This window comes from Aethalodelphis obliquidens, unplaced genomic scaffold, assembly GCF_003676395.1.
Source record: "Aethalodelphis obliquidens isolate GAN/ISIS:26980383/991018 unplaced genomic scaffold, ASM367639v1 scaffold8, whole genome shotgun sequence".
NCBI classification, from domain to species: domain Eukaryota; kingdom Metazoa; phylum Chordata; class Mammalia; order Artiodactyla; family Delphinidae; genus Aethalodelphis; species Aethalodelphis obliquidens.
Window position 1 is genome coordinate 1,553,957 of NW_020837952.1, and position 14,191 is coordinate 1,568,147.

At 39.1% G+C, this 14,191-nt stretch overlaps 1 pseudogene; it reads right to left on the reverse strand.

Moving 5' to 3' along the window:
* Positions 1–5,491: 5,491 nt before the first annotated feature.
* Positions 5,492–7,614, reverse strand: LOC113620404 (kelch-like protein 8 pseudogene; annotated as a pseudogene).
* Positions 7,615–14,191: the final 6,577 nt, after the last annotated feature.

Below are 14,191 nucleotides of genomic sequence, written 5' to 3' on the forward strand. Positions count from 1 at the left end.
TTGGGGAACTAAGATCCTACATGCTGTGTGGCCAAAAAAAAAAAAAATTATGTATATAATATTATCCATTTTATTCATTCTCACATAATGGGAGAAAATATTTGCAAATTATAAGATATTCATAACTAGAACATGTAAAGAATTCTTACAACTCAATATAAAAGACAAATAATCCAATTAAAAAATGGGTAAAGAATCTGAATATACATTTCTCCAAAGAAGATATACAAATGGCCAATGAGTACATGAAAAGGTGCTCAACATCATTAACCATCAGGGAAGTGTAAATCAAAATCCCAGTGAGATACCACTTCACACCCACTAGGATGGCTACAATCAAAAAGAAAGATAATGAGTCTTAGTGAGGGTATAGAAAAATTGGAACTCTCCTACACTACTGGTAGGAATGTAAATGGTGCAACCACTTTGGAAAATAGTTGGGCAGTTCCACAAAATATTAAGCATAGAGTTACCTATAAACCAGAAATTCCACTTCTAGGATTATATCAAAGAGAAATGAAAACATATGGCCACACAGAAACTCATACACAAATGTTCACAGCAGCTGTAGGGGAGGAAAAAAATATTTTCCTTTTACTCTTCTAAGTTCTTGGCTGGAGTTCTGTAACAAAAGATTAGTAAGAGAAAAACAAATAGAAGTTTATTAACACGTATATCTCATATATACATGGGAGAAACTCAGGAATAGTAATTTAAAGGTTTGTTTAAAACTTGGACTTATATAGCATCTTAGCAAAGGAGCAAATTTTTAGAAAAGTGACAAAGAAAGGATCTTGAGTCTCTAGGGGTGGCAAATTTTGGGAAGGTAAATATGTGAAGAACTAATGGAAGATAAGGGCTCTCAGTAAAGTTTGCTGTAGAGAACCTCTGGTGCTGTCTCTGGGCTGATAAAGGTCTGGAGTTATCAGTGATTAACTTCTGTGCAAATTTATGTCTTGCCTGCTTTTAGGCAAATGGGGGAAAGCAGAGAGCTTTTTTGTATCTGCTTCTTCTTAGTTGCCTTCAGTTCAAAATAATCTTTATGACAAAGTGGCATGTTTTGGGTTGGCAAATTCTGCTATCTTTCACAGAATTATCGTAATAGCCAAAAATTGGAAACACTCCAAACACCCATCAACTGATGAAAGGATAAAGGAAATGTTGTATCTTTATACAATGGAATATTATTTGACAATAAAAAGAAATGAAGTACACACTACAACATAGATGAGCCTTGAAAACATCATGCTAAGTAAAAGAAGCCACATATTATATGATTCTGTTTACAGGAAATGTCCAGAATAAGCAAATCCATAGGTACAGGAAATAGATTAGTGTTTGCCATAGGCTAGGGGGAGGTTTGAATGGGGAGTGACTGCTAAGAGGTACAGAGTTTAGGGGTTTATTTGTAGAATATGAAATTGTTCTGGAATTAAACGGTGGTAATGTTTGCACAACCTGGTGAATATACTAAAAACAAATTGTACACTAAAATTGTACACTAATTAGTGAATTTTATGGTATGTGAAGTATATATTGATTAACAAGACAGAGAAATTGCTATATTTTAAAATTTTCTTGCCCTACTGGTGTTTCCTAACCCTATAACAGTCTGGAGTACTTTAAAAGAAATATTTCAAAAATATGTCTACTTGGGACTTCCCTGGTGGTCTGGTGGGTAAGACTGCATGCTCCCAATGCAGGGGGCTCAGGTACGATCCCTGGTCAGGGAACTACATCCCACATGCGTGCCGCAACTTAGAGCCTGCGTACCACAACTAAAGATCCTGAGTGCAGCAACGAAGATCCCACATGCTGCAATTAAGGCCCAGCACAGCCAAAATAAATAAATAAATAAATATTTAAAAGAAAAATGTCTACTTGACTTTTTTTTTAAAAAAGGAAGAAGCCAGTTACACCTACATATTGTGTACTCTATTTATTTCACTTATTTACTTATTTCTTTATTTATTTTCCCCCAGGACTTTATTCTGTGCACGTGGTGGGGAAAGGGAGGTGAGGGAAGGGAGAATGGGGCAAGGGAGACGCCCACCCGTGCTACACCCGTGGGTGGTAGCAAAGATTGTTGCCTTGGAGAGGAACATGGCAGGGGAGAGGACCTGTGGGTTGTTCTCTGCAGCCCCAGACGCCCAGAAGGGTAGAGAGAGGAGGAGGGTTCATGTCCATAAGGAACCGTTGGCTGTCCTGTCAGGTCAGGCACAGCACTGGGGGCTGTGTTTGGAGCTTGGGTCTTCTTTATGAGTTTACTAATGTTTACAGAACTGTGCAGCAGGAAAATGGAAGACTGGGGCAGGTGAAAATCGAAAGCTGGCCAGAAGGGCATGGGGAGCCCGTGATGGGAAGGTGTGCCTGTGGGCTTTCAGGACTCCATTATATGAAATTTCCAGAATAGGAAGCTGTAAAGAGACAGGAAGTGGATTAGTGGTTCTTTAGGGGTGGGGGTTGCCTAGGTTACAGAGTTTCTTTGCGTGGGGGGTGGGATGATGAAAATGCTCTAATATTGATTGTGGTGATGGTCGCACAACACTGAATATACTGAAAATCATTGAATTGTACACTTTAAATTGTATGACGTGAATTATATTTAAATAAAATTGTTATATTAGGGAAAAAAAACCTACAAGGGATAAAGTGTGAGGGGCAGGCATTAACCTTGGGGTAGGGAGAATGGATGCTAGTCTACCACTGTGTACTCTGATTTTAATGTCTCAGGATACTTGAAATAGCTACCCAAAATGTCATCTGCTTTGCCTAAGACAGTGCTTAAAATTCTTCTCCTGGTGATTTTTTAAAAGTCAAACCTTTAGTTCCTAAAAATTCCCTGTTTAAATGCCAGTACTTTAGTAAAAGATGGTATTTTAATTAATCAGTTACTATTTTTATAGATACTAGTAGGCTGTTGATAGAAATTAAAGCTTTGGGTAAGAGAAACAGAATGGGGTATTAGAGTATGGGTAAGGGTTGAGTGTGGCCAGTACCAGAAAGTGAGGTGCTGAATAAGGATGTGAGACTCTTCAGAAGAAAACTTCATTTACATCAGAGTATTCCTAAAGTTGGTGCTATTATTTATGACTACATTGCTTAAACCCTATACTCTTTTGATAAAATTAAGATTTTTTGCTCTTTACCAAAAAAACTGAAAGAATGAGAATTGCTCAGGCTCAAGGTTGCAGGTGAGACATTTGCTTAACATCTTTTTAAAAAATATATTTTTAAGATATTTATTTATTTCATTTATTTATTGCTTTTTTGGCTGCATTGGGTCTTAGTTGTGGCGTGTGGGCTTCTCTCTAGTTGTGGCGTGTGGGCTCCAGAGCATATGGGCTCTGTAGTTGTGGCATGCGGGCTTAGCTGCCCTGTGGCAGTTCCCTGACCAGGGTTTGAACCAGCGTCCCCTGCATTGGAAGGCAGATTCTTAACCACTGGACCACCAGGGAAGTCCCATGATTAGCACCTCTAATGTGTTCTTTTAAGAAAATTACTTCCTAATTCATTGCCACAAAGTGATTTATAAGATAATGATTTGGAGAGGTTTTTAACTGGGAGTGGCATCTAGAGCATGCTAGCCATCAGCTATAAATAGACTTGTAAAACTAAGAGAGTGCATCATTGAGAATACCCTGGATTTTTTTTTGACACCCAGCCTATATAGCCAATATAAACATTTTTTTAAGTTCATATCAGAAAAATTCCTTTCTTTTTAAACATTTCCTTTTTCCTTTGTTCTGTATACTCATTCTAGAAAATTCAGACAACTTAGAAAGTTATGATGAAAGTAAAATTTACGTGAAATCTTGTCATTCGTAAAAATACTGTAAGATTTGATAAAGATCCTTTAGGTATCTCTCTATGTATGTACATATATGTACATAATTTTATATAAATGGATTTATACATACTATATATTGTGGAAAAAGAAGACTTGGAATTGTATTTGGTTATGAATCTGTTAGAGGCATTTCTTTTCTTTATTTATAATTTGCAAGCTTGCCAAGAGAAAACTAGATCCAAGATCTGTGATTTTTCTAACTAGGGAATCTATACAGCATATATGGTTATTGGTTAATTAATATAAAGCTAGTAAGATCATCTTAATAGCTTATTTGATTAATGCTGGTACAATTTATAAACTAACAAAAATCTGTTATAGACATATTTGTGACTCTCTTTAACTCTCTAAATCATATTGTAAAATTTTGCTGTTAGCCCAAGTCTTGGAGTGAAGGGGCTACATTCCAGAATGGTAAAGATAGACTCTGTAGCATAACGGTTTGACATACACACACACACAAAATCCTTGTCTCTTTACATGATCTGTCAAGAAAATTGTTATAACAGAGAAAGTCTGAACACAGACAACAGAACATAGTCAAATTTAATCTTACCTAAGTCCTTCACCTTAGCCTGAATAGCCACATAAGAAGGATCTGTATTTAGCTTTCTGAGTAGTAAATATTCTTATCCTTCAATTTTCTTACAGAGAAGGCAATTTATAGCATAGTGTCTAAATAAACATAGTGCCTGCATAACTGATATTTACCCAAGCCTTAGAAGGATGAGGAAGTCTGCTCTAGAAGAGCAGACCCCCTGAAAGCACTTTGTCTCATGATGCCACTATTCCCTGTGTTGTATGAAATGGTCCACAGGAACTTTTATTCATTCTGTATTAAAAAAAATCTGGTATGGTGCCATCTATGATATATGCTCTTTGTCAAGTGCATGCTTAGATGACATGTGCAAACGCACACATGGAACCTTTTGTGATTTTGATTGGAATTGCATTGAATCTATAGATTGATTTGAGAAGAACTCACATTTTATTAGGTGACTCTTCCAACTCACAGACTAAGTATATAATTCCATGTATTTAAGTGTGTTTTAGTGTTTTTCAATAAAGTTTTATTAAAATATGTCTTGCATATTTTGGGTAATTTTATCCCTAGGCACTTTATATGTCTTTTGATACTGTTATGAACAATATCCTTTGTAAAGTTAAAATTTCTAATCATTTTTGGTATATAAAAATGTAGTTGATTTTTGTATTTTTTTTGGTTTGTTTTTACAATATCTTTTATTGGTAATGATGGACTTGAGGTAATCAACAGTTCAACTACAGTCTATAAAGGGTTTTTTAAAAATGCATTCATTTTCTGATAATAAATAAATCCAGATTCTGTACAGTTTAGAAAAACTATGATGGTGGCAAATAGAAAAATAGAAAGATGATAAATCTTGGGTTCAAAATGAAATGATTAAATCAAAGAAGAGAGTTAAACATATTTTTGGAGTCCCCTCTTTGGGGAGTCATGTAAGACACCGTTCCCTCTCAAGGCTCTCGAGTGGGCACTAGAATAATGTTGACGTTAAAGCCTTCTCCTCTAATATCCCCTCTGGTTCAATTTTTGATTATGAAACAGATCCTTTCGGCATGAGATGAAAAAATAAAAGTGCAGATGCGTTCAGGTGGAATTAGTTCAGTTAGATCTTTTTGTGTCCTAACAATTCAAACTGAAATTAAGGGCTTCCTACAGCATTCCTATAAGCTTCTGAAAACACAGCCAAAGGGCACTCAGAAAGATGAAACATTTTTCCTATATCTGTAAATATTCAAGGGATTGAAAAATCAACACCTAGAAAAAAACAAGGCAAAAATTCATCAGCACCAAGTAGAAAAGATCTTCAAATGGAGCAGGTCTGTTATGTGTCCTGATATCCTTGTGTTGATGAATAGGTTCACAATATCCCCCTAGGAAAAGTCTACTGCCTAAGGTTAACACCTTTAGGCAAAAGGTAAAGCTCAGCAAATGACTTCATTTTACATTTTGATTCATCCATAGTTTTTTAAAAAAAGGAAATTCAAGGTTTTGGCGGTTAGAGTGTCTTCCTTCCCTACTTCATTATTTGTTAAAGTGGGAAGTATCAACTTTATTACTAGTAGTTTCAGCTACAATTTCAAAAGTTGCACGTAGTCACAATACAACAGTTTACGTTTAAATGAGACTCTAGTAGTAGTTAAAACTGTTCAAAGGTGGCCATTACAAAATCCTGGTAGTCTTTCTTGCCTATCAGATATGACTAAATTGTTGGTGGCTAGAACTCAAGTCACATACAGTCAACCACATTATTGGATCCACGACCTACATCTCGAATTTGCCTAGTTAGGCACACACAGCTACACCTGCTCCAGCTCTGCGGTGAGACACAGATCCAACAAGCTCCCACCTATTCAGCACTGGATCAAATGCATCTACTGTATTTAAGTATGCATTGCCATTATGACCACCAACTGCAAAGATTTTGCCCATCACTGTTGCGATCCCCACTCCACCCCCGGGAGTGGTAAGGGCTGCTACATAATCCCACTTGTTGCTTCGAGGATCATACCGCTCAGCTGAACTCACAGGAGAATTATCATCAAAACCACCAACAACATGTAAGCAACCATGGAGCTCACTAACTCCATTGCCTGCTCTTCACTGACCCATTTCTTTAACTTCTATCCATTTATCGAGATGTGGATCACACCTCTCCACACTAGATAGAGAAGCTACTCCATCCTTGCCACCTACTGCATAAACATGGTTCACAAGAGCCACAGAGCCAACTCCTCCACGGGAAGTATTCACTGGTGCCACTGTACTCCACTGATCAGATTCTATGTCATATCTCTCAACATCGTTGACGCAAGTGTTGTCATCTAACCTTCCAATTGCATAAATTGGGCCTCCCAAGAAGGCCAAGGCAATTCCTCGCCTCTTTGTGTTCACTGATGCCTTCATCATCCATTTAATAGTGAGACAATCAAACATCTCCATACTACCTAAATGTTCATTTCCATCATGTCCACCCACTGCATACACTTTACCTTCCACTGAGATTACACCCACACGTCGCCTTCGACTGTTCGTTTCTTGTCCAAAGAACCAGCTGTTTTTGTTGATAGAATAGCATTCGATACAGCAAAAGGGGTCACCTGATCCACCTCGACCACCTACACAAAATAGCACACCAGCAGTATGTTTCCTTGGGGTAGTCCGAAAGGAGTATTCAAAGTCAGGTACTGCCATGCTACTCAAGTGAAGGTGGTAATTTCTTGCTTCATCCAATAAATCTCTACATTTTAGGTTCTGTTTGACAATCTGTTCTTTTGTCACAGCACCCATAAGAAAATCAACTGGCAACAGCGGCAAACGAACAAAGTCTTCACACTCCACCACTTCAGGAAAATGCTCACAGGCATACTGATCTGCCATGTCCATTAAGTCTATACGATTGTGACTTTCTGCAAAGGCTCTTACTGCCAGACAACTGGAGGGATGAAAATGTAACTTCATGTATTCACAGCAAGCTCTAGCCACCAGTTCAACCTTCAATGTGATATCACAGAATTCTCCATTTTCATAAAACTGAAGAAGTTCTCCATTTTCATAAAACTTGAAAATCTTTCCAAGTTTCATTGGCATCAGAGATAAAGGAGTCTTCTCCATCACCATCACCAAGTGAAGGTCTGTTCTTTATTTGCTGGTGCTGTTGCCTTTTCCCCTTTGTGAAGCGATTCCTAGCTTGTTTTGCATTCATAGGTTCTGAAGCCATTTGTAACACTCTTCTTTTAATACAGCTCTCTTCTCAAACATCCCGTTAATCTTTTGTAAAGGATGGGGAAAAGGCAGAATGTAGATGCAGTTCACTAAACTTCAGACATTTTTCAAAACCTACTTAACTGCCATTGTCCAGTTAGCTCAGTCGTCGGCCCGTCCCGCCGCTCAGTTCCTCCCGGCCTCGCCAAGGCTGCAGCCGCGCTACCAGGTTCTCGCAGCCCTGAGCAGTGCCGTACCAGCCCCACGCGAGCACCCGACGGACGCGCGCTCTTTTGAGCCTTTGTATATTTTTGTATACAAAATATTTGCAATCTATAGTATTTTTTAAAGTTTTGCCATCTGTTGTTCTCTTTTCTCTTCTGGAACTGCCAGTATTTGCGTATTAGGTCTCCTGGATCTATCCTCTAAGTCTTGTATTTTCCATCATGATTTCTGTTTGTATTTAAGGTCTTTGCTTTGAGATAGTCCTTCTGCTTAATTTTCCAGCCACAATTCAGATCTGGACAGTAAACATTCTCTCCTTTAATTCATCTGCAAATTGTTCTCCTGGAAGATCATAGCTTTTCATTCCATAAATTCTTTATTTTTACCTGTTCTCACATATCCTTAAATGTCAGCTCAATATTCTTCAGGATTTACCTTCTTATTTACCCTTTTTATTGCTAAATTTCTTCTTGCTTATCTGTGCTTCCACTTAGGATTAGTTTCCTTTTATTTGAAGAATTCCCTTTAGTATTCCTTTAATTCAGGTCTGCCAGTGGCAAGTTCTCTCAGTTTTTGTTTGTCTGAAAATGTATTTAATTTGTCTTCTTCTCTTTTTCTTGTCTTTATTTTTGAAGGACATTTTTTATTGAGTATAGAATTCTAGCTTGGCAGTTATTATCTTGCAACACTTTGAATGTGTCATTCCATTATCTTTGGCTTTCCTCACTTTGTTGAGAAGCCAACTATTAGCCTTACTGTTGTTCCTTTGCGCAGCTTGCAGGATCTTAGTTCCCCAGCCAGGTATTGAAGCCAGGCGCCCTGCAGTGGAAGCAAGGAGTCCTAACTGCTGGGCCACCAGGGAATTCCCGTTCTTTTTCTTTTTTATCTCTGTGAGCTTCAGTCTAGATGATTTTTCTGACCTGTCTTCTAGTTCACTAATTATCTTTTTATTTGTGTGCAGTGTGCTGTTAAGCACTGTTGAGTTCTTAAATGTGATTTTTTTTCAGTTCTAGAATTTCTATTTCATATTTCATACAGTTTCCTCTATGGAATTTCTCCATCTTGTCATTTAATTTCTCAAACCTATTCATTATGGTTATTTTAAAGTTCAAGTCTGATAATTCCAGTATCTGGCTCTTCTGTGGATCTGTTTCTCTTCTCTGATATCTCTTCAGTTTTTGTCATTTGATCTTGTCTGGAATACTAGTAATTTTTTGTTTAATACTGAAAATGGTTTATGAAAAATTAAAGAGATAATTTGAAGCCCTGAATGGTGTAGTCTTCTTCTTGCAAGTGTTTGTTTTTGCTTCTGACAGTCAGTTAGGGTAAGCTTAGACTCTCTTAATCAAGCCAGGGATTTTGTAATGAGAAGGTGAGCTTTAGTATTTATAGGAACTTGTCTCTCCTTAGGTGTAGGCCTTTGAGGGTTTCAACTAAAAGTAAGGGGTGATTGCCAGGTTTCCTCTATCTTCTTAGGTCCTGAACCTCCAGGTTTTTTTCCCCCCACAAGTTCTGTAAGACTACAGGAAGACCAGTTTAGTTTTTCAGCCATTTAGCTACTGCTTTTTGCTCAGCTTCTCAAACTTTCGTTACTACTTTTGAATCAGTGATGCCTTAAGGGGAAAAGAAGCACTGAATGTCAGGCTTATCTCTTAGAACTCCTTTTCTGTCTGAGATTTTAGCCCCTCAAGTCCTTGCTGCCTTGGTACCTCTCTGATATCTACAAATAGATTTTTTTTATTTTAAATTTTGTTCATATTTTCCAGTTGTTTTTTGCTGTAGTCTTGGTCTGCAAGAAACTCCACCATTACTGAGAGCAGAACTCCCTACAGAATAACTTTAAAAATAAGACAATCGAAGCAAAGCAGTGATACTCAGAGCCTACCTTAAGTTATTTGCCTTTATGTAAATATTGTGTCAGTGTCAGCAAAGATGATTTTCTATTTACCTTTGAGACGCCTTAACTTTCAAGGACATCAAGTGAATTTTTCTTTAAAAATCTCTCCTTTTATTGGTCTTATTTCTGCTATATCTGTTTTCTTTATTCTCTCCCCCACTACTTCCTTCATAATTCTGAGAGTCTTCTAATTTGACCTAGACAAGATGTGTCTAAATTGTCCCATTAAATTGTCTCTGCAGGTGATAAAATGATGGCTCACTCTCTCCCTTTAGCTCTAGAGAATAAGGCAATCATCAATGAGACTGAGTGAAAACATTCCTTAGCTTGATTTCCCAATACTAAATCTCAAGTAATCTTTTTAGGTTTATATATAGTTGTAATAATAGCTTGATAGTGTATCTTTGTAACAAATTTTCATGTGACTAACAAACCTACAACAATTTCCTATTCTCTAGAAGTGTCTAAAAATAATAAAATGTATTACATGATCTTGCCCCATCTGGCCAAGGCTAACAGACCCAAAGGAGAAATTCTAACCCCAACTGGGCCAGTCAGATCATCACTGCCAGAAATTTGATATTTGTGACAATTAAATATAGGGATAGAGTTTTTAGATCTGAGTAATATGATACACAGCCTCTAAGATGGGGCATCCATTGTACCCCTTCTTCTAGTATTCATGTCCTGTGTTCTCCCCTTGACAGTAGGTTGGGCCTAGTGAGTCACTTCTAACAGACTACAGCAAAAGTAATAAGATGTTGTTTCTGAGGTTAGTTTGGAAAAAGACTGTGGGTTCTGTTTTAAGGGCTCTCTTTTTCTCCCTTGCTCCCTTGCTCTGAGGGAAGCCAATTGCCAGGTTGTGCTGCCCTTTGAAGAGGCCCATGTGTCAAGGAACTGCATGCAGGAGGTCTCCAGCTAACAGGCAGCAAGGAACTGAGGCCCTCGATTGAACAGCTGTCCAGATACTAAATTCTGCCAACAACCATGGGAGTGAGCTTGGAATAGAATTCTCCCTCAGTTGAGTCTTCAGATTAGACAGCAGCCCTGGCCAACAGCATGACTGAAACCTCATGAGAGATCTCTTCTGGTAGAACCTATCTTGGCTGCACCCATATTCCTGACCCTCACTTCATCTCTTCAACTGCTTGTTGCTCTAATCTTTCCATTACGGCATTACAACTGATCAGCTTCCTTGGTTCTCACCTTGTTTTCTTGTGTTTCCTTCATCAAGGGTTTCCCCATGAGTTCCAGTATGTAACTCATTTGGTTTGCTTTCTTGTATATTGTCACTGGGCTGGGTCATTCCTTCTGTGATATGCTGCAGCAAGGATTTCTATGAATGCCACCCAGAGTCCTGGGTTTGTCCTTCCTCTCTAGGTCAGACCTTGGATATCTTGGCCTTCAACATCCTGGACACTTAAAGGAACATTTAGCTGTTGTTTCCCTAAATAATGCCTAGTATGGGAGCCAATCTGCCTAGCAGGCCTTGCCTGGGTCCCTGATGTATTCTCTTTGAACTATCTGGGTACCTCACCTGATCTCTTCAAGCTCCTTTTTCCAGGGTTAGCTTCTCTTTGCCGTACTACCTTGGACCCTTCTGATTCATTATGCCTGTTACTCGATAGGAACTAGCTGTCTACAGTATTATCATTATCCTTCCAACCCTCTTCTCTACCCCACCCCATTTATCAGATGGAAGCCATGCCCTATGTCTCAGTCATTTTTTATCCAGACTTTACCCAGGTAGATTGTAGCTCAGGTTCAAATCACACTCACTTCCCACCATGGGTGCACTATTTATGATTACAGTTGAATACATTCAGCTGGTTTATGTATGCAACTATATTTTTACGACATTTTATGGTGTAGAACTTTGGGGATTTTTTTGTTCATTCCTCTGCATATAATTTTTGTGTGTATACTTTCACATGTTCATATGTATATTTTTTTTGTGAAGAGTTTTGAAGAACCTTCAAATACTACGTAAACTTGCTTCAGAGTAGAGGAGGGATGGTCCAGTAAGTTTTCTCATTTTTCGCCTTAGGTTGTCAGTTGCATTAGATTGCTAAAGCATATGACCTTTCATTCAATTGCCAAATTCAGTAGCTATAGTCTACTTACTTAGGGCAAAAGATTATAATCTTAAGCACATTGCTGCTAATATCTATCAAAAACACTGAAAAAACAGAATAATTATCAGCTGTTTCCTAAGGAATATTCAGTATTTCATTCCTCTAGTGGTTTTAATTGTTTTGGAGGATCTAATGAAAACTGTAAGGACTTCCCTGGTGGTGCAGTGGTTAAGAATCCACCTGCCATTGCAGGGGACATGGGTTTGAGCCCTGGTCTGGGAAGATCCCACTTGCCGTGGAGCAACTAAGCCTATGCACCACAACTACTGAGCCTGTGCTCTAGAGCCCACAAGCCACAACTACTGAGCCCACATGCCACAACTACTGAAGCCCGTGAGCCTAGAGCCCGTGCTCCACAACAAGAGAAGCCACCACAATGAGAAGCCTGTGCACCGCAACAAAGAGTAGGCCCCGCTTGCTGCAACTAAAGAAAGCCTGTGTGCAGCAACGAAGACCCAACACAGCCAAAAAAAATAAAAACAAACAAAAAAACTGTATATTTTCTCTCCAGATGTGTGGGTAAGCCCTGTATCAGATATCTATTGCTGTGTAACAAACTACCCCAAAACTTATTGACTTAAAACAACAATTATTTTTTTTTATGGTTACGTGGGTTATGGACAGTTCTGTACCATGTGATGTCATCTGGTTAACTCATGTAATTGCATTCAGCTGGGATTTCAGCTGGTGCTGCAATGCCTAGGACAGTCACATTCCCATGTTTGGGGTCTTTGTGCTCGCTGTTGAATGGGGTGTCCTGGTTTTTTTCCACATGACCTCTCTGAATGAAAACAAGCTGCCAGACTTCTTAAGGGCTTGACCTAGATCTGGTGTAGCTTCTCTTCTGTCACATCCTATTAGTCAAAGCAGTCATAAGGCCAACTGAGTTTTAAGGAGAGAGGAATAGACTCCACCTCTTGATGGGAGACATAGCATGTACCTACAGGGATGAGAGAAACAGTTAGTGGCTATCTTTGGCGATGGTCTACCATGAGTGTATTCACACAGAATTTTGCAAACAACATCAGGGAGTTCACCAACCCATGAGAATCCTTTATGAAGTACCTATGTTTTGTTTGTTCGTTTTTTGCTTTGTTTTTTTTTTTGTGGTACGTGGGCCTCTCACTGTTGTGGCCTCTCCCATTGAGGAGCACAGGCTCCGGACGCGCAGGCTCAGCGGCCATGGCTCACAGGCCCAGCCGCTCCGCAGCATGTGGGATCCTCCCGGACCGGGGCACGAACCTGCGTCCCCCGCATCGGCAGGCGGACTCTCAACCACTGCACCACCAGGGAAGCCCCTGTTCGTTTGTTTTTTTGTTTCTAAAATATTTATTTATTTATTTGGCTGCAATGGGTCTTAGTTGTGACACACGGGATCTTCATTGCCGCATGCAGAATCTTTAGTTGCGGCATGCGGACTCTTAGTTGAGGCATGTGGGATCTAGTTCCTTGACCAGGGATTGAACCCAGGCCCCCTGCATTGGGAGCACGGAGTCTTAGCCACAGGACCGTCAGGCAAGTCCCTAAAATATCTATGTTTTCCAGAGTCCTAGGTTAAGAATCTCAGCTTTAAAATATAAACCAAGGGCTTCCCTGGTGGCGCAGTGGTTGAGAGTCCGCCTGCCGATGCAGGGGACATGGGTTCGTGCCCCGGTCCGGGAGGATCCCACATGCCGCGGAGCAGCTGGGCCCGTGAGCCATGGCCGCTGAGCCTGTGCGTCCGGAGCTTCTGCTCCGCAGTGGGAGAGGCCATAACGGTGAGAGGCCCAGGTACAGAAAAAGAAAAAAAAAAAAAAAAAATATATATATATATATATATATATATATATATAAACCAAGTATAGTGTATCCCAGAAATGCAAGGTTGGTTTCATATTCAAAAGGCAATGAACCCAGTTTACCATATTAGTAGGATAAAGGGAAAAAACCCATGTGATCATTTCAGAAAAAATTTTTGACAAAATCCAATATCTACTTATAAAAATAAAACTTCTCAGCAAATTAGGAATAGAAAGAAACTTTAACCTGATAAAGAGCATATATGAAAAACTGACAGCTAACTTCATGCCTAATAGTAAACATTCTCTAAGATTGGAAACAAGACAAGGATATCTGCTCTCACTACCTGTAGTCATTGAGAATGACCTCCTGCTTTAGATACTCTAAGTTCTAACTCTGAATTAAGCTAGGTTATCAAAGGCCTACTTACCTGGACTGCACGATAGGCTTTTGGTGGAATTACATTTTTTTTCCCTGGAATGTACTCTAGTGTGATGTACAGTCTATATTGAAAAATACATAATATGACTCATATGGTTTTTTTTTCTTCTTAGATT